The 22,997-nt window shown below is 40.6% G+C and overlaps 2 long non-coding RNA genes across 4 annotated transcripts; one reads left to right on the forward strand and one right to left on the reverse strand.

The window, feature by feature from the left end:
- Positions 1-2,631: 2,631 nt before the first annotated feature.
- On the reverse strand, positions 2,632-14,965 carry LOC122459960. The gene is made up of 3 exons (XR_006280954.1): positions 14,816-14,965; positions 4,658-4,661; positions 2,632-2,642 (listed from the first exon to the last, which is right to left on the reverse strand). It is a non-coding gene; the product is annotated as an uncharacterized LOC122459960 (long non-coding RNA).
- On the forward strand, positions 12,798-20,897 carry LOC119854915. Of its 3 annotated transcripts, none has more exons than XR_005292683.2 (5): positions 12,798-12,836; positions 17,551-17,624; positions 18,057-18,168; positions 18,266-18,470; positions 19,346-20,897. It is a non-coding gene; the product is annotated as an uncharacterized LOC119854915 (long non-coding RNA). The 3 variants fall into 3 exon arrangements; XR_005292682.2 differs by having other exon boundaries at positions 12,800-12,901; XR_006280953.1 differs by having other exon boundaries at positions 12,816-12,901; positions 17,551-17,658.
- Positions 20,898-22,997: the final 2,100 nt, after the last annotated feature.

Below are 22,997 nucleotides of genomic sequence, written 5' to 3' on the forward strand. Positions count from 1 at the left end.
TAATGTAGTGCCATCTTTAAAAAAGGGAAGGAGGAGGATCCTGGGAACTACAGACCAGTCAGCCTCACCTCAGTCCCTGGAAAAATCATGGAGCAGGTCCTCAAGGAATCAATTCTGAAGCACTTAGAGGAGAGGAAAGTGATCAGGAACAGTCAGCAAGGATTCACAAAGGGCAAGTCATGCCTGACTAATCTAATTGCCTTCTATGATGAGATAACTGGCTCTGAGGATGAGGGGAAAGCAGTGGACGTGTTGTTCCTTTACTTTAGCAAAGCTTTTGACACGGTCTCCCACAGTATTCTTGCCAACAAGTTAAAGAAGTATGGGCTGGATGAATGGACTATAAGGTGGATAGAAAGTTGGCTAGATTGTCGGGCTCAACAGGTAGTGATCAATGGCGCCATGTCTAGTTGGCAGCCGGTATCAAGTGAGTGCCCCAAGGGTCGTTCCTCGAGCTGGTTTTGTTCAATATTTTCATAAATGATCTGGAGGATGGTGTGGATTGCACCCTCAGCAAGTTTGCAGATGACACTAAACTGGGAGGAGAGGTAGATACGCTGGAGGGTAGGGATAGGATACAGAGGGACCTAGACAAATTAGAGGATTGGGCCAAAAGAAATCTGATGAGGTTCAACAAGGACAAGTACAGAGTCCTGCACTTAGGTCAGAAGAATCCCATGCACCACTACAGACTAGGGACCGAATGGCTCGGCAGCAGTTCTGCAGAAAAGAACCTAGGGGTTACAGTCGACGAGAAGCTGGATATGAGTCAACAGTGTGCCCTTGTTGCCAAGAAGGCCAATGGCATTTTGGGATGTATAAGTAGGGGCATTGCCAGCAGATCAAGGGACCTGATCATTCCCCTCTATTCGACATTGGTGAGGTCTCATCTGGAGTACTGTGTCCAGTTTTGGGCTCCACACTACAAGAAGGATGTGGAAAAATTGGAAAGCGTCCAGCGGAGGGCAACAAAAATGATTAGGGGACTGGAACACATGACTTATGAGGAGAGGCTGAGGGAACTGGGATTGTTTAATTTGCGGAAGAGAAGAATGAGGGGGGATTTGATAGCTGCTTTCAACTACCTGAAAGGGGGTTCCAAAGAGGATGGATCTAGACTGTTCTCAGTGGTTGCAGATGACAGAACAAGGAGTAATGGTCTCAAGTTGCAGTGGGGGAGGTTTAGGTTGGATATTAGGAAAAAACTTTTTCACTAGGAGGATCGTGAAACACTGGAATGTGTTACCTAGGGAGGTGGTGGAATCTCCTTCCTTAGAAGTTTTTAAGGTCAGGCTTGACAAAGCCCTGGCTGGGATGATTTAGTTGGGGATTGGTCCTGCTTTGAGCAGGGGGTTGGACTAGATGACCTCCTGAGGTCCCTTCCAACATTGATATTCTGTGATTCTATGATTCTATGCTTCAGCTACCATTCCAAAGGACATGCTTTCATGATGATGGTTTTCATTAAAAAAATAATGCATCAATTAAATTTGAGACTGAACTCCTTGGGGGAGAATTGTATGTCTCCTAGTCTGTTTTACCCGCATTCTGCCATATATTTCATGTTATAGCAGTCTCAGATGATGACCCAGCACATTTTGTTTGTTTTAAGAACACTTTCACTGCAGATGTGACAAAACGCAAAGAACATACCAATGTGAGATTTCTAAAGATGGCTATAACACTCAACCCAAGGTTCAAGAATCTGAAGTGCCTTCCAAAATCTGAGAAGGACGAGGTGCGTAGCATGCTTTCAGAAGTCTAAAAAGAGCAACTCTCAGATGCGGAAACTACAGAACCTGAACCACCAAAAAAGAAAATCAACCTTCTGCTCATGGCATCTGACTCAGATGATGAAAATGAACATGTGTCAGTCCGCACTGCTTTGGATCATTATCAAGCAGAACCCATCATCAGCATTGACAGATGTCCTCTGGAATGGTGGAATGGTGACATTGTAAACAAGAAGTGGGCAGCATTATCGCCTCCAAATGTAAACAAACTTGTTTTTCAGAGCGATTGGCTGAACAAGAAGTAGGACTGAGTGGACTTGTAGGCTCTAAAGTTTTACATGGTTTTATTTTAGAATGCAGGGGTTTTTTTGTACATAATTCTACATTTGCAAGTTCAACTTTCATGATAAAGAGATTGCACTACAATACTTCTATTAGGTGAATTGAAAAATACAATTTCTTTTGTTTTTTAAAGTGTAAATATTGGTAATAAAAATAAATATAAAGTGAGCGCCATACACTTTATATTCTGTGTTGTAATTGAAATCAATATATTTGAAAATGTAGAAAAGGTCCACAAATATTTAAATAAATGGTATTCTATTATTGCTTAACAGTGCAATTAATCGTGATTAATTTTTTTATTGCTTGACAGCCCTAATTATAATAGCCTGCTACTTACTCTTAGTTGAAGGAGCAATCCTGTAATTGCAGTGGTAGAGGCTTTTGTTTTAGGCATTAAGCTCCATCCTGGGTTTGATTTGTGCTCACCAGAGTAGGGCTTGTACATGCATGTGGTCAGGGTGCATTACTCTAATTTATCAGTTATTTCACAAGTGCATTGCAATCACCCTCTATCTATTCTCCACCATCACTGTTGTATCTGAGCACCTATTGTAAATGTTCCTGCTAGTCTATTGCAAGTCTTTCTTAAATGTTCCTGATTCAGTGGTACATATACAGCTGGGTGTATCAAGCACACACACATGTTATTTTCAGCTCATTAGCTATCTATCTAATTATTGGGACTGGGGTGACTTGATCACAATTGCGATACAAATGTAGAGGCCAAACGCTATTCCAGAGGAGCCAGTAGTTTCAATCTTCCTCAATAAAACGATGTAATGCTTGAGTTAGAGCCAATTTACTCTTATTTGTTCCTTGACTTCCTGTTACTATCACATGTTCTACATTTGGGAGCTCTGAAGAAAAGGTCTGGCTGGAGGGTGACTGGCATGGGTCCATCCGCAGCCATAGCTTTTTACTCCTTGTTGGCTCTGGAACAACTCTTGGTACTCATTTCTTTCCCCAATCACTTGTCCGGTGAGCTAGCTAGACATGTAGTCAATGGGAGCAGAAGTTGATTAGCACCTTGTAGAAGGTCCTGAGCACCTCAGCAAATTGGGCCCATCTAAAGGTCACCTCAGTGCCATAGTATACAAATAAATAATCCCTAGTCTGAAGGGAATATCCCAGACCTCAGGTGGTTTAGCACAAAATTCTACATGTGCTGAATGATCCATTTGAACCTGGGGACATGTGAAATACACTGTATGTGGGATTCACCCTCCATATGTAACAACGCCACCTGCCTCCCGGTATGCTGGCAAAATAAGGACCTCTGCCAACCAGGTTCCAAGGGTATGTCTGAAACATACCTACTGCTTTAAAACAGCAGTGCTGAAGCTGGGCATTGCTGGTGTTCAAATGGGCATGTAGGCATATGAAACGAGTCTGCTCCATCGTGCTTAGCATTTAAGTAGAGATTTCAGAGTAGCAGCCGTGTTAGTCTGTATTTGCAAAAAGAACAGGAGTACTTGTGGCACCTTAGAGACTAACAAATTTATTAGAGCATAAGCTTTCATGAGCTACAGCTCACTTCATCGGATGCATTGATGAAGTGAGCTGTAGCTCACGAAAGCTTATGCTCTAATAAATTTGTTAGTCTCTAAGGTGCCACAAGTACTCCTTTTCTTTTCACTTAAGTAGAGCTTTTCATTTTCAAAGCATTAATAAACTTTGAATGAAACCTGAGCACCGCTGCTATACAGATGTGGAATCTAAGGATTCAAGTTTGCATTTGCACTTGTGTTAGTTACATATTTGCAGCTTGTGACTCACATGTGAACCAGACTAAGGGGAAGGTTTGCAGAGTGCTCTGAAAACTGTAGTTGTGAGGCTCCATGCAGCTCTAGGTAAAATGATCCAGCATGAGAGAATTTTAAATAACTCAGGTCTAGAGACTTTTTGAGAGTCTGCCTCGGGGCATCTTTGAGCAAATTCCACACTGTAGTGAGCTTAATGCTGTGTGGGGGTACGATTGCTCTGTACCACTTGGAGCTGCTCAACTGTGTGTCATATGCCTCTGGCAACTGCTAATGGTGAATCTCCTTTCACTCATGGTGGGGGCTTGTGCACTTAGAGCAGGAAAATCTCAGTTCTAGCTCCAGCAGGACAGTGAAGTTTTAAATAGCCATCAGTAGGCAACATGGTGGAATGAAGTCTTAGGTTTGTTACAAAGATTTGTTACAATATCATAATTCATTCAAGAGTGAAAAATCTTAAAATCTGAAGTCTCAGACTCTGGCGCACAAGTAAAAACAAAAAAAATTCAACAATTAAGAGTGACAAGGAAATGTTTGAACAGCCTCATCCTTGAGAGTAAAGTGAACATAGTTATAAACCAGCTACAAATACACTCTGAGGATGGCCAAGTGCCTGGTTTGTTCCATTACAGATGCCTGTAGCTTGTGCTTCCAGGTATTTTTCATTTGCTTTATTGCTTTCAGCTGTTGCTTGGTATTAGTTCCCTGGGTAGCTGTGTCATTGCCAGTGTCATCGAAGTGAATGTGGCTTAGGCTCATGGGGCTGTTAGGCGTCAGCCCTGTTTCTTATGGGACTGTCTGGCAGCAAGGCAGAGCCACTTAACTGCAGCCAGATAAACAAAACCAATTGCTGCTATTAAATGCACACAAACCCCAACAGGGTTGGGCCCCGTTGGATGTCTGCAAGCTCAGCTACTAACAAACATTCCAATGAGCTCCCACCGCCAATCAGAATCAATATTGTCCACAGCATCTCTATCATAATTATGAATACATATTTAGATTACCCATACGGTTTAACGCACCAGTTAGCCTATGTGCCTGTCTTCAAATCATGGTCAAACACGATCCTCTTTGCTCATTTTGACCTCACCCAGCCCCTTTCAAAAATCTTTCCATGGAGATTTCTGGAATTGTTTACAGTAAATTTATTTTTAAATGCAAATGTCTTTGGGGGAAAGAAAAGAGGAGATTGGAGCTCTCTGGTTAGGACCTCAAAATGAGCTCTGTGCTTTCAAGATGTGTTCATTTCAAAGCTGGGGTTTATGGGGGGAAGAAAAATGCTTGGCACTTTCCATATGGGAAGGTAATACTAAGTTTATGTTGTGCAAAATCCTTGAAGAACCCCAGAGAACTATGAGCTGGAAAGAAACCTAGCCATCCCGGCACTATTGACCCCACAAATGAAACCACAAGTTATTTATTTATTTATTTACCTTGCCAGAGGCTGATTTCTTTTTAACCTTTTCTCATACCTTGGTTGAGAAATTCAGTGGCTTAGAGTAAGACCATTTGGAGACTCTGGGATTTTCAATGGGAAGTGTTTTGTATCGAGTAATTATAGGGTTGTTCTTTATAATAAAAAAGGGGGGGTTGGGAAAGAAAAGCCCCCACTAAGACAGCACAGCCTGTTTCTGTTAGTCTTTTTTCATATGTAATTATTTAAACAGAAAACACAATCAAAGAAAAAAATCCTTATGCGAGGGCTTTAAAGAAGCAATGTGCTGAAATCATTGAAGAGAATTCAGAGACTGGTGAAAGCCAGCATTTGAAAGCTCAGAAACAACTGGATGATTTGGTTGATAAAGGTTTTCTTCCCCACACACACCTTATTTATTCTTTGTATTAGGTTGTTCTTAGGGGACCCAGATGGGTCAGGAGCCTGTTGTGCAAGGCACTATACAAACTCACTGAGAGACAGTCCCTGCCTTGAGCAGTTTACACATCTGACAGAACAGCACAAGGAGACCCAGAACACAATACGTGTATTATTATTACTGGACATATAGTGTCAACTCCCTCTGCACCAAGATTGGTCAGTTTAGTGCTCATGACTGTGAGGTCAGAGACAGGCATAGTAGAACAAGCATGGTGATTGATTGTCTGCCTCAGAGAAAGCTACATTGCAAGAGTGCTTTGTCTATAGAGGGTTTCGTCCTGATTTACACCATATAAAAGAGATTAGGATGAGGCCCATGGTTTACAAATCATTTTGGGAGTCTTTGGTCCCAAACACAGGTCATTAAGTACTGAGTAAAAATCACAACTCTTCATTCAAAAGAGAACCTTAGGAAAAGGGACTTTTGATAAAGATTCCTCTGAAGAGCAGAGTGCTGCAGGTGAAATGGATCATTGCTGGGTTTTTCCTCTCTCGTTTTACTGTCTGTACTGGCCATATCCTCTGCTGGTGAGAATCTGCACTGCTCCACCCAAGTCAGTGAAATCATGCTCATGTACACCAGCTGAGGATGACTATTAACTTTTTCACTGACAAAACCTCTCTGCCTATCTTCCACAATGACTTTGCCTCCAAATGCCTGAAGATGTTTTTACTTAGCAGTCCTGACAGTTCAGCCACTTTGACTCAGCAAACACCCATAGAAATTTAGGCATTAAACACCCCAGGGCATGAACAATTTTGACAACTTCTGGTGCATGCAGGGAAAGCAGAATAACAAAGCAGATGTGAGAGGTCAGTTTTACACTGAGGTCCCAATCTACCTCCCATTAAAACTAATGTGGGAGTTTGCCATTGAGTTCAATGGGAGCAGAAGGAGACCCTTGGGGGGCAGGTTTTCAAAGGTATTTAGGCACCTAAAGATGCACATAGGTGCCTAGAGGGATTTTCAAAAGCACTTAAGCCATTTAAATGCCTAACTCTCATTCCTATCTGCAGCTAAGGGCTTGTCTACATGAACAACTAGTTCACAGCAAATTGGTCCACTAGTCCATTTCAAACTGGTTCACTAGTCCATATGGTCAATTAGGTCTGATCTGCACTACAGAGCTATATTAGTGTAACTATATTGTTCGGCGTGTGAAAAAGCCACACCCCTCAGAGATGTAGCTATGCCCACTAACTCCTGCTGTAGAAAGTGTTATGTTGGTAGAAGAAAGCTTCTCCCACTGACATAGCTACCACTTCTTGGGGAAGTGGATTAACTATGCCATTAACTTCATTAAAGCGTTACAGCAGTGCAGCTGCACTGATACAACATTTTAAGTGTAGATCTGCCCTTAGTCTGTGGCAGGCTAGTGCAGGATAGATTCACTCCCCAGTTTTCTGCCAACTGAATGTTTGTGTAGACAAGCCCTGAGTACTTTTGAAAGTCTGGCCCTTAATGCTGTATCACTGACACTGTGGACTTTGTAATCGTATTGGAGTCGGTAAATCAGGACAGAATTTGGCCTGAAATATGTTTGGGGTTTTTTTTGCTGATGACTGTGAAGATCTTAGATACTGACTGCCCACTAAACCAATATCTGTCATCAAAGGGGAGAAATACAACTTTTAAAGTTGGCTGCATTCCTTTAGCATTCTCATGGGAGAAGTCAGGGGGTGGGAAATCTAGCAGAGTGGGAGCATAATTGTCTGACTTATAAGAGATATAGGCTGGAAATGTAAGACCCCTTTCATAAGAGTCAGACTACAACTGGCAAATCTATGTGAATTTAAAGCTGCCAGGCAAAATTTAGAAAAACTCCTGAGGTTTGTTGAATTTATAATATATAATTCCATCTTAATCCACCCACACGAGGCAATTAGATTTATTACTGTCTAAGCAAGCCATGAAAGTCTACCTGTAACACTGGTTTTAAAGAGCTAGGACTTAATCCAAAGCCCACTGAAGTCAATAGACAATTCACAGAGACAAGATGAGTGAGGTAATATCTGTTATGGGAGCAACTTCTGTTGGGAAAGAGACAAGTTTTTGAACTTACACAGAGCTCTTCTTAGGTTACTGAAGGTCTTCGTCAGCTCTATGTATCCAAATCTAGCCTACTGTCTGCATCAGGTCCCCTGAACTGGCGACCTGCCTTCATATACATAGTTCTATCAATCAAAACCCTCCATTGAGGACTTTTCTCATAGGACCAGAATTTGGTCATTATAGAATAAAGACCTCAAATCCACAGAGGGAAACTTAACCCATGATTTCCTGAAGGTCTTAGTACTGGAGCAGAAGTCCTATTGATTTTAATAATAATGGTAAACAGTATGACCCAGATCCTCCCATTGATTTCAATGCGGGTTAGACACCTAAATACTTCTGAGGATGTGGGCTTACAGTGTTAGACCCCCAGGGCTGGATTCTGATATCCTTAGTTATATTGAATACTCCAGAGAATCCTATTGAAGTCAATGGGACCCCTTATGGACTTGGATACTGCTATCCTGCATAAGTAAGAGTATCAAGAATCTGTCTCCAAATGATGTCTTTAAGGTCACATTTCCAATGTATTGCTTTATGAGTTGATTATATTCTTACAATACTATCATTCTTTGCCCACTTGGAAAACTAATGATAACTAATAAACATGATTTTCCATAATATCTCTCATCCCAGAGTAAGGGCAGGCATTTTGCGGATTTAATAACAGCTACAGAATTAAATTTCAGATAAGTAACAGAGTTACAGATTTATGTTATACAGTACGTAATTCAGTTACTGTTCTGAGCAGGACAAGGGGAAAGGAAATCACTGAGAGAAGGGAAAGAAAAAATCTGATTCTCCTCTCAGTTACCCCGGTATAAATCAGTAGTAACTCCATTGAATTCAAAGGAGTTACATAAATATAAAAGTGGTGAGAGAGGATAATGGGGCCCCTTATTTTTACAGTTGTTAGGGACCTGATCCAAAGCATACTGGAGTTTGTGGCAAGGCTACCACTGACTTCAGCATGCTTTGGATCAGGCCTTAATTGCATAGTCAGTTTGGATCAATTTATGTGTTTCTAGTGCTTGCGCCCTAAATACAATACTCATTTATACCTCTGTCTCCATTCGAAGCGGACAGCAACTGTTGATTATTTTCTTGCACAGTATTTTGGTCGTCATCAGGAGTCTGACGCTATTAGGACAGCGTGCAGCACCGAGAGATCTTAAAGTGAAAATAAAACTGTCATGCTCATCTGGCTCCTTTCTAATGAATATAAATGAATCCAGCAGTGCATGCCGAGCATTTTATGAACTGTATAGTGTTTTTAAAAATGTGCTGGCAATGAGGTTAGAAACCCCATTCTTTATGCCTTGTGGTTTAGGATATATGTACTGTGCTGGAACATTAGAAATAGCACAATGTGTTGGTTTAAGCAGTTTAATAAGAATATGTATGTTCATGAATTGGCTTCGTTCTAGTTCTAAAGCTATGTGACTCCTGTCTGCCTTGAAATGTTCTCTTTAGTGGTTTTAGTTGTCAGTACTAATACTGATTTCGAGTAACTTGTATACTTCAAGGTCGTCATGAGGTCAAATATTTCTGACATTGAGAAGTGAATTCAAGTGAAGATCTGGTGAGTTCACCGTTGGATCCTGGCAAACTGGCTGGGTATCCTGTATTTCCTTCACACTGGCATCGTGATATTTCAGCTGACACAGATGGGTTAGGAACCAGAATAATGGAAAGCCAGTTTCCAGCCAAACTTTAAAATTGTGCCATGGTGCTCACCCATTATTCAAGAATTCAAACTGGAACAAGTGCAGGGAAGGGCTCCTAAAATAATCCGAGGAATGGAGAGCCTATTTTATTAGAGGAGACTAACAGAGCTTGGCTTGTTTAGCCTAGCAAAACCCAGGCGGAGGGTTTATTGTTGCTTTCTGTAAATACATCAGAGAGGTAAACACCAGGGAGGGAGAAGAGCTATTAAAGCAAAAGGACAAAACCTGCACAAGAACAAATGGGTATAAAGTAGCCATGAATAAATTTAGGTTGTAAATTAGAAGAAGGTTTCAAGCCATCAGGGGAGTGAGGTTCTGGGACGGCTTCCCATTTGGAATAGTGGAGGCAAACGATCTAACAAGTTTTAAGATGGAGCTTGATACGTTTATGAATGGGCTTATAAAACAGTGTTGACTGTGATATCAGGGACTGGATTGGATGACTAGGAGGTCCCTTCCAGTCCTATGCCCCTATGATGTTCCTATATATATCAATTAGAAATGGTCAGCCAAATGGGTTTCTCCCTCATAAAATTTTGAATTTTCATTAGAAAACTCCACACTTTGGTTTGAAATCTGAACTTTTTGATTTTTGACTGAAAAAATACAGTTTTTGATGAAAATTTGACATTTCTTGCAGAAAGCAGATACTGTACATAAAAAAATGTATATAGTCTAAAATTCAATTTTCTGTCAAAAAACAGTTTCAACAGAAAATTTTTCCACCTGCCCTAATGCCACTTCTAAACAGCTACTAGTTTGTATGGCAGCTCTTGAAATAATATTGTATTTTTTTTGTTTTTATTTTGAGGGCTTGGACACATTTCTGTTTCTTTTCACACTAATTTTTACAATAAAAACAAATGTAATGCTAAGGGTAAGGGCCAAATTGTGGCAGAAGCCAGGAATTTGAGAGGTAAGGTTCCAACTTCCTTAGTTAGGCCCATTTTTGTCATATAAACTTGTCATGGTTTTATTACTTAGTGATTTGAGAAAATGTAGGAGGGTTAATAATCACTGGGCCATATTCATCCCTGGTGTGACTCTACTGAAGTCAATGGAGCTACATCAGTGATCAATGTTGCCCATTATTGGTTATAAGAAATATAAACTCCAGCCTGATCCAGTTGGCCCTTATTCTTTCAAGAAATTCTTGTTCACTGAAGAAGTCCTACTGAAGTCAGTCTGTCTATTTTAGGTATTTAGAAAATGCCTATCACTTATCTATATGGATAGCTTTCCGAATAACGGGAAAAAGAAATCTCACAGAAGTGTTACAGAGATTTAAAAATAAATATTTTAAGCTAAACAATGTTGGTATTTTAGATACAGAGTGGGGACAAAAACAATGAGGAGTTCTTGTGGCACCTTAGAGACTAACTAATTTATTTGGACATAAGCTTTCGTGGGCTAAACCCGCTTCATCAGATGCATGAAGTGGAAAATACAGTAGTAGTATATGTATACATAGTACATGAAAAGATGGGAGTTGTCTTACCAAGTGGGGTTCAGTCTACCGAGACAATTCAATTAACAGTAGAATACCAAGGGAGGAAAAATCACTTTTGTAGGGGTAATGAGGATGGTAAACCATTTCAAACAGTTGACAAGAAGGTGTGTCGGGGAAATCAGTTTTTGTAATGACCTATCCACTGCCAGTCTTTATTCAGGCCTAATTTGATGGTGTCCAGTTTGCAAATTAATTCCAGTTCTGAAGTTTCATGTTGGAGTCTGTTTTTGAAGTTTTTTTGTTGAAGAATTGCCACTTTTAAGAACAGCATTTGAAAAGGTGGGGTTATTGCCATCTTCTACCTCCTGCCCTAACTATGATCCGGGGGCCAGCCAGGGGTCCATTCAGTCCCTTGGTGTAATTTAGAGAAGCCTCAGATTTTCAGAACTTCACAGTTCCATTTAGGCAGCAAAATAAGTGGTCAGATTTTCCAAAGTGTTCAGTATATTGGGTGCTGAGACCAGAGGAAGACCCGTGCCTGCTGATAGTGGGGTGGAGGGGGGGGGGGTCAGAGTGAGGACAGCTAGCTTCAGCAGTGTTACTGAGCATGCTCAGTCCAGTGTGAGCATACTCAGTACAAGCCAAGCAGCAAATCTGTGGGGGGCATGTGACCCCCACATTTCCCCTCCTCTCTCCACGTATCACCTCTGGCTGAGACCTTTTGAAAATCTGTCTCTAAGTGTCACAATAGGGTGGTGGGTGTGGAGCCATTTTGACCTTGGTTAGATGGTTAAGTTAGGAGTTGAACTCTTGTCAAAATCTAACCCCTCCTTCTTTTCCCTCTCCCCTTTCAGTCACATCCTTTCCCTCCTCTCCCAATTCATGTGTGTCTTCTTTTTTATTACTGTTACCCCCACCCTAACAAGCTACGTTTATGCAGTATTGTCGTGTTTTGTATTGCCTGGTTTTGCAGCTATGAAAAGTTGTAAAATTGTGTATTTCCATAATTCTCTTGGTGATCCCGTGAAGCAGTCAGTATTTGGAAACATACAAACTGAAAGTCATTTACCTTTTTGTACTTTTCATTGTCTGCATCTTTATGGAAATCAATTAAAAATTAACTTAAAAAAATCTGGTCACAACTGTGGATGCTGAGAACCTGAAAATCTGTCCGTTAATGTTTCAGTGAGTCATTATACTGTGTATTAGTTACTTAATAACATGAGAAATTCAACTGTAATCAGTCATTTAATGACTAGATTAAATGGCAGATGGGGATAGATTAAATTTATTTAATCAATTTATATTAATTGGAAATATGTTTATGTATCTAAATTGCATCTATTTTATTGTATTTCTCTTTTCACATAATTTATGTGTCACTTGCCTTCTGACATTTAAGCTTATCTGGGCATGGATTGTACCTTCATGTGTGTTTGTACAGTGCCTCCCATGTGGGGCTTTGATCCTGGCTGGTGTTTCCACATATTTAACCCACGCTGGTAAAATAAATATTGAGTAGACCACTAGTATGTCAAGGGGTAATAGTGCCTTGCTGTCTGATCATGGAGTGAAAGACCTGATCACAGAGCTCAGTGCTTTACTCTGCTTCTATGAGCAGAGTGCCAGCTGTTGGCCCTTCTGCATTGACCCCATGGAAGCCTTTCTGATGGGGTTCCAAATCCACGGGCTGAAAGGAGAAAAGCCGAGGGTGGGAGGGAGTGGGATTGTAACAGGGTGGCTTGTCCGGGCTGGAAAGCCTGGGACTAAATCAACCCTGATTACAGGATAGGCCCCACCTGAGAAGAATCTGGTGATTCCTTCATAAAAGGAGCCCGGTTTAAGTGCTGAAAGACCCTAGCTGAGGAAGGAGATGGAGGGAAAGCTAGGTAAGAAGCTCAAAGCCAGAAGGAAGGCCTGAGAGAGACTGGGAGATCCAGAGGGAAAGTAAGAGGTGAGGTAGGAAGTGGCTCAGGGAAAAGAGCTGACCAGTGGTACACTATAGGGCCCTGGCTGGAACCCAGAGTAGAGGGTGGGACTGGATTCCCCTACCAGTCCCAAGTAGGGGGTGTACAAGCCCTCCAAAATGGTTGTCAAACCTAGCAAGAGGGCAGCAGGCTGAATGAAAAACTAGCTGAAAAAGAGCCCAAAGAGGGCAGAAAGATTTTGTTTGTTTGTTTCAGTTAAAAACAAAACTTTTAGTGTGGGTTCCTCTTCTATGCAGTGCAGTCACCTCTGAGAGCAAGGGGTTTCCTGGAGAGCAGTTGTCTGGAGACTCTCAGTGATGCCTGCAGGAGATGTGCTTCTACAAAAATTGAGGGGAGGTAATCTGGAAGCACAAGGTTAACATTTGATGGCTGTGGCCCTGAGATATGCATTAGGAGGTAACTGTGGAGCAAATTCAGGGGTGAGATGAATCAGTTTCCCTTATGTTTAGGCTCCATTAGACCCTCTTAGCCTAACTTATACCCATCTACCAATATCTGGTATAATTTAAAAACCAAGAAACTGGAAGAAAATTTAAGGAGGTGAAAGTTTTTACCCTGAATGTCCTCAGACTAAAAAAAGATGTCACATCTAAAATTTGTCCCTCTGAAATTTCCAGTCCTGTATGTGGGAGTGTTGTCCACAATGTAGACATACTGTGGAGTAGAAATAAATATAACATGAGACTTGACCCTGATTGTCAAATTGTGATTTTTAACATCTTCACCTTAATATTGCACTGACATCACTTTTTGTTTTGCTTTAATTTACACTGAATTGCCTTTCTTTTTAAGAGGCAAAATCTGGATTGCCTGGAGGTTTCTGGCTTCCTTGGTTGGCCAATCTTTCTCTTAATAAGTTGGCCTATCCTGGAGCCAGCATCTGAAGCTCTTGGGACTTGCATAGCTTGGTAGGCGTAATTCAATGGAATACTTCCAATAATGATGATTCCATAGTTTCTCTTGACAGCTGGTCCCACTGCCAGGCTGTTCTTGTGGTTATAGTTCTCCTAATATTTAACCTAAAAATCTCTGTGCAAATAAGTCCCATTAAAACTTTTTCTAACCTTGTTGAATGATGAGTATAACTGATTTCTGTCCTCTTTACGATATTGATTATGTATTTTGTAAGCATTGATCATGTTTCCTTTTCTCTAAATGCCCATTTTTGTGATTTTTTTTTCCCCTCAGCAGACACGGTCACCCCAACCTTTTACCATGTTTGTTCCTCTCCTTTTCACACTCTGATTTGCTTGTGTCTTTTCTTTACAATGTGGTGTGCAAAAGTGAACAGGTAGAGCTGAATAATCACCTTCTTGTTTTTATCTGTGATAAATCCTGTAACCAGTTCAATGCAGCCTCATGCAGTGGCTACGATATTTTATTTTCTATTTGCTGGTGCTGCTGATAAATGCTGGTGCTTCAATGAATGCTGAGGAGCTTCACGATGACAAAGGAGTTATGGCAGATTGAGAAACAGAAGGGGTTAACAGAAACCAGTATAGCTGACAGTCTTCTACTGCTGGCTCATCTGCCAGCGAAATGTCCATTATTAGCTACTTCCAGCTATACATTACTTATTATTATTTTGTATTATGGCAACACCTGGTGGCTACAGCTGAGAACAGGGCCCCATTGTGCAAAGTGCTGTACATATATCTAGTAAGGTACAGTCCTAACTCCAAAGAGTTTACAATCTAAATAGACAAGACAGACAAAGGAAGTATTAGTATCTCAGTAGTATATGATAAGCAAAGGAATTATATTGTTTATTATGGCAATACCTACTGTGCCAATAAGAGATTGGGACCCCATTATATTACGTGCTGTACAAACACTTATACATTGTATACATTGTATTTTCTATCTTCTTCACAGCATACCCTCTGAGGATAGGACGAGAAGCAGTGGGCTGAAATTGCAGCAAGGAAGGTTTAGTTTGGACATTAGGAAAAACTTTCTCTCAGGGTGGTTAAGCACTGGAATAAATTGTCCTTGGAGGTTCTGGAATCTCCATCGTTGGAGGCTTTTAGGAACAGGTTAGACAAACACCAATCAGGAATGGTCTAGTTAGTACTTAGCTCTGCCTTGAGTGCAGGGGACAGGACTAGATGACCAGTTGAGATCCCTTCAAGTCCTACACTTCCATGATAATAATGGGCATGTATTTGGAAATTTGCTTGGAAGACTCCCAAATCCTGAACAGGATATATATGAAGCCTCCTTATTTACCTAAATAATGTATTTTGGAACAAAAGACTTGATGACTGTTATTTCTCTTCAAGGCCAAGAGATATGTTCTTCCCATAAAGTAGCTGATGACAAGATGAACACCTAAAGAAAACTTCTCTACTTGAGATGTTTTAGGTGAAACAGAATCATCTCTAGGTCTCTGATTTTGGCAGATCAAAAGGTTTCCTGCTTATCTTTAGAAAATCTGATACAGGGTTTGTGCATTTATGCTCATTAATAGATATCCCAGTGTACCTGGAAGGACAGTCTTGTGGTTAAAGCAAAGGACTACAAATCAGAAAATGTGGGTTATATCCTGAGATCTGCCATAGAGTATGTGACCTTGGGTACATCCATTACCTTCTCTGTTTCTTAGTTTTTCCATTTGTAAAATGAGAATAGTTTCTGCTTACCTCACAAGGATCTTTATAATGTGCATAGAGATCCCCTGTAGAATGACTAATGCTATTAAAGAACTAAGTATCATTATTACATGGTCTGTGGCCATGTGTGCCTGGGTGTCACAGTTAAGAATTGAGCCCAGTTTGTTGCCCTGCATTTCATATTTATAACTATTCAACAAACGTCGTATTTGCCTGCTGTATGCCATCTCATAGCTGAAAAATGCTATTCAAACCTCTCAGCAAGTCTGATAAATGCTGTATTTTGAAGCAAGGTTTTGGATTCCAATTTCCTCAGACTGGTAAGCTGAAAGATTGCCATGAAGTAAAGCATTTATCTAGCTTGCTGAGAGGTTTGAATAGTATGCTTGTGCTAAAGGAGGGTCATCCAAACTTTAGTTAACCAAGGGATGCGTTTGTAACTTTCCAGGAACCAAAAGGCAGCTCTTAGATTGCATATAATCAGGCAAATGGCAGCCATCATAATGGAAAGTAATCTAAAACAGTTAACAAGAAATAGGTGACTCTCTAGTATTTTAATAGAGTGCAGAGCTACATACACAAACAATATGTTATGCAACGGGGTGTGATGCACATTCTTCTGTTCAGAGAGCTGGCACTAGCACAGCATAAAAAATTAGATACTATAGATGGGATAGATGTGTAAGGTGAGGATTGAGCATGAGCCAGGGCACTGATTCAGCAACGGACTTAGGCACACACCTAATTTAAGCATATGAGTAGTTCCACTGACATACCTAGGTACCTTGCTGAGCTGGGGTCCAAATGCTGAAATCCTTTCTCAGGAACAGGAATGGTTTGGTGAATTGGGGCCTCTGTTTACTCAGTCATCATATAACAGGAGTTTTGTCTTGAGTAAGGACTGAGTGAAAATTGAGTAAGGCCCTCAAGATTGTAGCCTATTACTGTTATTTGTTGATCACTAATATGCTTGGAGCTGTACAAAACCAACAAGAGACAATATGTAAGTAGTGCATGCTGAAGTGTGGATCAGGGGCCAAAATGCCATTTGTTCTCATAGGGTGAAATTCACCCCTGTACAGAGGGATAGAACATGTAAGTCCCACTGTTCTAAGGGCCTAAATGGAACTCAAGTGGGGTATAGGCCTTGTAAAGGGGTAAATTTCACCCATATGGAATACAGTGAATGGCATCTCATGATGCATTAGGCCCAGCATGCAATATTCCATCTAGATCTGAGTGGTCTCCTGGTGGATGACTATGTAATTTGACTTGTACTCTCCATCAACCACATCCCCATGAAATGAGTCCTCTTTCTCCTTCTTATTTTCTATAGATGACTTTCTCTTTCTCCTAATTAGAGGAGGCTCATCAGTCTCTCTTAGAAACACTTTTCTGCTGCAGATCAACATGGGGTGGGGGCATCATATGAAAGCAGCAATATTTACTTGATCAAAGCTGGGCAGTAAATGAAAGGAACATTCCTTGACTGTAGATGTTGGCAGTTTTTTCAATGCGCGCTTTCTTAGAAAAGCTAAATTTAATATAGACAAAAGCCATATAAAACTGCTGTTGAAATTCATTTATCAAGTTTTTTAAAGCAATACCTATTTGGAAAAGCAGCTCCTCCTTTCTGCATCTGACAAACTACAGAGGTGTGAGATCCATGAAATGCCAATCAGCAAGAAAGCTGTAAAAGTGTGGAGGGGCTACAGCTAATCAAGGAAGAGCGATAAGGGAGCTGAACTGAAATATAATTGGGAGAGAAATAGGAGACAAAGAAAATTCTGAAAATGGGGAAAAGAGGACAATCGATTTCTAATTGAATTTACTGCTGATGAAAGGCACCCACCTGAAACCTGCTGTTTTTAAAATGGAATTGGTATAGCAAAGGCAATGACATCACATACCTTCCCATACAATCCTGCTGCAATCCTGAAACAATTTATAAGGGTGAGAAGGTAGTTCATTGCCTAGAACTAATCAAATTTTGACATCTGCAGAGGCTGCCAATTAGTGCGTCAGTACCTGAGACCACCAACTCACTCTACATAGACTGCTGGACAGGCATCAGAAGGTAACAAGTTCTAGGGCCAGATCTTCCAACTGATGTAAGTAGACATAAGTCTCCTGACAGCCACAGAGCCACGCTGAATCACAGCAGTTGAAGTTCTGGCACTCAGTTTCTAACCATCTGGGCTGGAGTCAAATTGGCAATCTCGTGCTGAAAGACTTCATACCCCATTAGCAATCCCCTGAGCCTTCCAGTTGCTCCACTGTGAGTTATTGAGGCATATTTGCCAATAGGATCAGGTGGTGACACTTACGTGGTTGTGTGTAAAGCTAATACATATTATATGTTTCTCTCATAAATTCAGAATTAAAGGAAATAAAAATCTTTCTTTTAAGTATTACTGCCTTTTGGAATGAGAGATGCAGCTATGTCTTAGTTTTGGAAAAGGAGGGAAACTAGACTTGGAACCATGTTAACATCTCCCTATTTTTTCAGAGCAACTGAGCGTGCCAATACATCTAACACATCTTGACTACAGAGTGCTCGAAGAAGCTTTCATTTGTCACTGCCTGCTCAACGGGGATCAGGCATAGCTGAAGTGGAGAAAGTGTGTAGCCTTGTTGTTTCCTACACCAGAGATCTCTTTCCAGTTTCCCTTGGTAAGAAAATTCCACCATCTTGTAAATTTTCCTTTTCTCTTTAAGGATTTTCTTTCATCGGTGGCTGATGGACCATCCTGTTTAAATTGCTGTGCTTGCAAGAAGGATTTAAATCAAAGGAGAAATCTTGTGCTCATACCAAAGAGCTGTTTTTCTTCATTTAATGAAACAGGGCCCAATCCAACCTCTGTTCACAGGAATAAGCCATAGACATCAGAATACTCCTATTCAACTTTCTGAGACTACTCACGTGAGTAAGGATTTCTTGAATATGTCAGGGTGAAATTCGCTTCTTAGGAAGGGGTGAGCACAAGGCCTATGCACCATGTGGGCGAGGGTCTAGAATTTCTGATGTTGGTCCAAACCTATCCTTGAACCTTTTAAGGCATCACTAATTAAAATGCATTATTTCTCATTTATTTAGTCAGACTGTTGTAGTTCTTCTAATCAAATTTGGCACTAACAAGATGTACCTATTGTCCTTGTCTATGTGTCACTTTCCCCCCTCCCTTCATCTGTCTTTCTCATTTTAGACTGTGAGCTCTTTGTCTCTTCCTGTGTCTCTGAAAAGTGCCTTGGACATCTTGGGCACTGCCACAGTCTAAATAAGAATGCATACAAATACATTACATTAGAATAAATACATTCTAATTAGTAACACAGATGACCCTGAAAGGGTCGGGGTCATTTTGGATAAGCCCAAAAATGGTTGGCACCTTACCCATATCGTATCTGAACCCTTTGGGCTCCTTCATCCTCCCTCCTGGGTCTGTCATCTGGGTCCCTTCTCTTGCCCTATGATCACACCCTAAACATGTGTCTGGCTTCCTCTGCTTCTCTCTGTGACACATTCTACATGCTGCTTCTTTCTCACAATCCCTTTTCTGTCAGGCTTCATCAACACTCCTGCAGTACAGACTAGTGCAACATGTAGACAAGCCCTAAATATCTTTCCATTGCTAATTCCAGTGCAACTCTCTTCAGCGATCCCATAAGTTGAACACATTTAATTGGATCTTTTCCAAACCCACTTGTATCCTAGCTAAACTGTCTCCTTACTCATGATCTCCCTTCACCTCCATGTGTCCTCCATCAACACAGCTTCTTTTTCTGTGCCCTTCACAGGCCTTCCTACATGCGTTACTGTGCAAAGTCAGTGAGGAGAGTCCAGATGATGATACGATGGCAGTGCAATAGAATGAAAACTAATGAAGGCTCTGACTCAGAAAAGCACTTAAGCACGTGGTTAACGTTAAGCACATGAGTAATCTCGCTGACCTTCAACAGCAGGAAGTTGAATAGTCAACAGGAAGAAACCTTCATCGGTTGCTGTTGCATTTACTGCTTGACTGAAGCAGTGTACAACCCTAGTTCCGCAACTGAGCAACGAAACTCATCTTTAACTTTATGTGTAGGAGTAATCCCACTGAATTCACTTCCCATAAAGTTCAGAATGTATTTATGTGCTTTGTGGGATTAGGCCTAACACTGTTTCTAATCTAGCACAAATGCAACAACCGCCAATTAGTTCTTTGTCCTGTTATATAGCGCTGTCATTTGTTTGTCAAGATAAAGACATTTATTTGATGAAAGGAATCTGGCTGGAGAGTGGGAATGGTTTGCTCTCTCTTTGCTAATTTCACTGCTGTTGTAATAAAGAGCATTTTGTTTTACCTGCCTAACAGAGCATGACGACACAGGAACAGTATGACTTATTAAGTAGGGCAAACATCAGAACCTTGACATAATGCAAACCATGTGTCTCGCAGCAATCTTTATATGCCTCTGACAGTTCAGAAGGTACTCTGTAAAAGCATTTGCTAAGCATCATACCAGCTTTTATCTGATCATACCTGCTAGCTATCCTCCCACATGTACTTTTTTTTTTTAGTTATTATGCCAATAAAAGCGGCAAAATATAACATAAGCCTATAACTTTTTGTTTAAAAAAAAATCATCATCTCTAAGACAGGCAAGTGGTCTAGCAGATCAGGACAGCTGTCGTTTAGTACTTTCAAGATAAATTTCAAGTTCTTCACAGCTGGAGCTATTCAGTAGCTTACTAAGAAATCTTGTACCACTGCCAATGCTCTGCAGCTGCCAAATCTGCCTTTATTAGCAGCCACATTTCTTGCTCTGCCATAGTTGAATGCAAAATGAGTCTGACATTAGTTTTCATTCAACTTTCACAAGTGTGCTAAGATAATCATAATAATCACTCTGTGTGTGCATGTTTTATACATCATCCTCTGTATAAACTGATATATAAACACAGTGTGGGATGCAAAATACTACAAAATCAGTGTTTGTAAGCATCCATCCATTCAGATTCCAGACAACTCTATGGTTTGACTATATTCGTACCTCTTATTATTCATTATTTATGATCATTCACATGAATAGGTCTTTGTATGAAGGACTGGCTGGTCTTTATAGGTGGCATTCACCCTGTGCAGATGGCCAGCACAATATTTAAGTCCCACTGAAGCCCTATTTTGAGAAAGAACTCCGCTGTAGCTGGTCCCAAGCCCAGTTGAAAAAGTAGGAGTGTTGGCATCAGGCTGGCAGCTGGCTGTACAACTTTGCCAAAGAAAGCTATGAAATGAGTCCTTTATACACCCTATATGAACTAGGGTGCTCCCTGGTGAAGGAGTTGACAAGTCAACCCTTATGTATGGGACCAAGGCTAGAAGAAGAAAACATAGGATTTAGGTGCTGCTTAGGCCTTGCATTGCCTCTCTGTACAGGTGTGAATTTCACCCTAAACCAATACCCATATCATGCATGTGAACCAGCTATATATGCATGAACTAGGGACTAGATGGTACAACATCTAGTCACTATTTTCTGCTGATTATTCCTGCTTCATCATTTTGTCATACATTTTTTAAACCTGAACAATAATGAACCATCAAACCAGGGAACAGAAGCAATTCCACCTGACTTAAGAGATGCCAGAAAGACAGTGAAATTCGTCACTGTTCCAGTACAAAGCCTATTTAACTCGCACAAACATTCAACGTGGGAGTTAAGGGACGAGTATACCTTGTCCTAGCCCTCTCTATGGAAGTGAATTTCACCCATAATACACATTTTGCAAACAACCCAAAGGCAGAAGGCTGTTTGTCCACACTGTCTGGACTGTACTTACAACTACACTTTCAGAAATTGGGATCAGCTTGCCAACACTTCACAAACAGAAAAAAATCCTAAATTCACCAGCATTAGTGAGGACTGCTATAAATTGCTAATAACAATAATAATAAATTAATAATAGTCATAGAAATGTAAGGCTGGAAAGGCCCTTGAGAGACCATCTGGTCCAATCCCTTGCACTGAGGCAGAACCAAGTAAACCTAGACCATTACTATTTTACATATATTACTACAATATACGTATGTATAATAATAGTACTCGAAGGATCTCAAAGTACATTATAAACACTGATAAAGTAAGCCACCTAACACCATTGTTGGTTAGATAAATATATGTATCCCATTTTACAGACTGGAAAAACCAAAGGGCAGAAAAGTTGTGACTTGACCAGTGTTCCCCAAGCAGTCTGTCTCACAACTGGGAACAGAGTTTAGATCCTCCGACTCCTGTTAATCATACAGATCTTCCCATAAAAATCAACTCTACTTATGGCACTAGCTGATAACATGCACTTTAAGGGGTTTTCAGATTTATTTCCATATCTGTAAGTATGTATGTTAAATTGTCCATCTGGGATGGAATCATTTCTGATGAGGTATCTTTGAACATCCTCCAGCTATGTAAAAGGAGTTGCATACAGGGGATAAAATCCAGTGTAATACATGTATCTTGCTACGTTCTATGCTTTTTTATGGCAGTCCTGTCCTTAATCATGCTGAATAAAACTGTAATCCAAAAGTGGTCCACATACAGCATATCCTGCATTGACTTCAATGGAGCGATGGCAATTTGCACCAACTGAGGATCTGCCTCATTAACTTCAACGGGACTTCACACAGAGTAAAGTGCTACTTAGTATGAGAAAGGGCCAGATTCTGATACCCTGAGTACAGAGGTTGCCAAACAATTTTTATAGCTTTCTTCTAGTGGATTAAACTTTCACTAGCTGTTTTTGGTGGGGCTACATGCACTATTATACCAGATTTTACTAATCCCAGGCACAAAAATCTACCCACCTGTTGTTTGTTTTGTATATATTTAACTCACACACTTACAGAGACTTACTTTGGGCAAATGAGTGAATAGAGTTTTGCAAGGCTACATTTGACCCTCCGCCCTTCTCCTGATCAAGAGTGTGCAAAGGACAGAAATAAGTTGGACAAATGTAAAATAATGTTGATATTATAGATCACTAATGGAAGTTAGAAGTTATTTATTATTGGCTTACAACACCCACAGTGAACAAATATGGCAAGATACCAAGTTTTCAATGTCATTCAAGCAAGTGAAACTTCTGTTATGTTTGCTGGTGTGGTCAGGAGCAGCTTGCACAGGAAGGATCAAATTCAGCCATCACTTACCATCAGTGTGGTTTCAAGGGTGTATATCAGAGCAGCATTTGACCCTGTACCTTTTTAGTTCATCCATTTGGTAGGGAAAAACTCTGACCACAAATATTTTGATGGCTCCAGTGGTGGAGTAAAATCCACCAACTACGTTTGGTTTGTCCTGCTGTTCAAACTTAGCAATGCAGAGAGAAGAAATAAATGCAACAAGTGAAATATTTTATGGGAACAAAATTTATCTGAACAAATACTGGAAAGCTGCTTTAATGGGAAAA

Source organism: Dermochelys coriacea, chromosome 4 (genome assembly GCF_009764565.3).
Source record: "Dermochelys coriacea isolate rDerCor1 chromosome 4, rDerCor1.pri.v4, whole genome shotgun sequence".
NCBI lineage: Eukaryota > Metazoa > Chordata > Testudines > Dermochelyidae > Dermochelys > Dermochelys coriacea.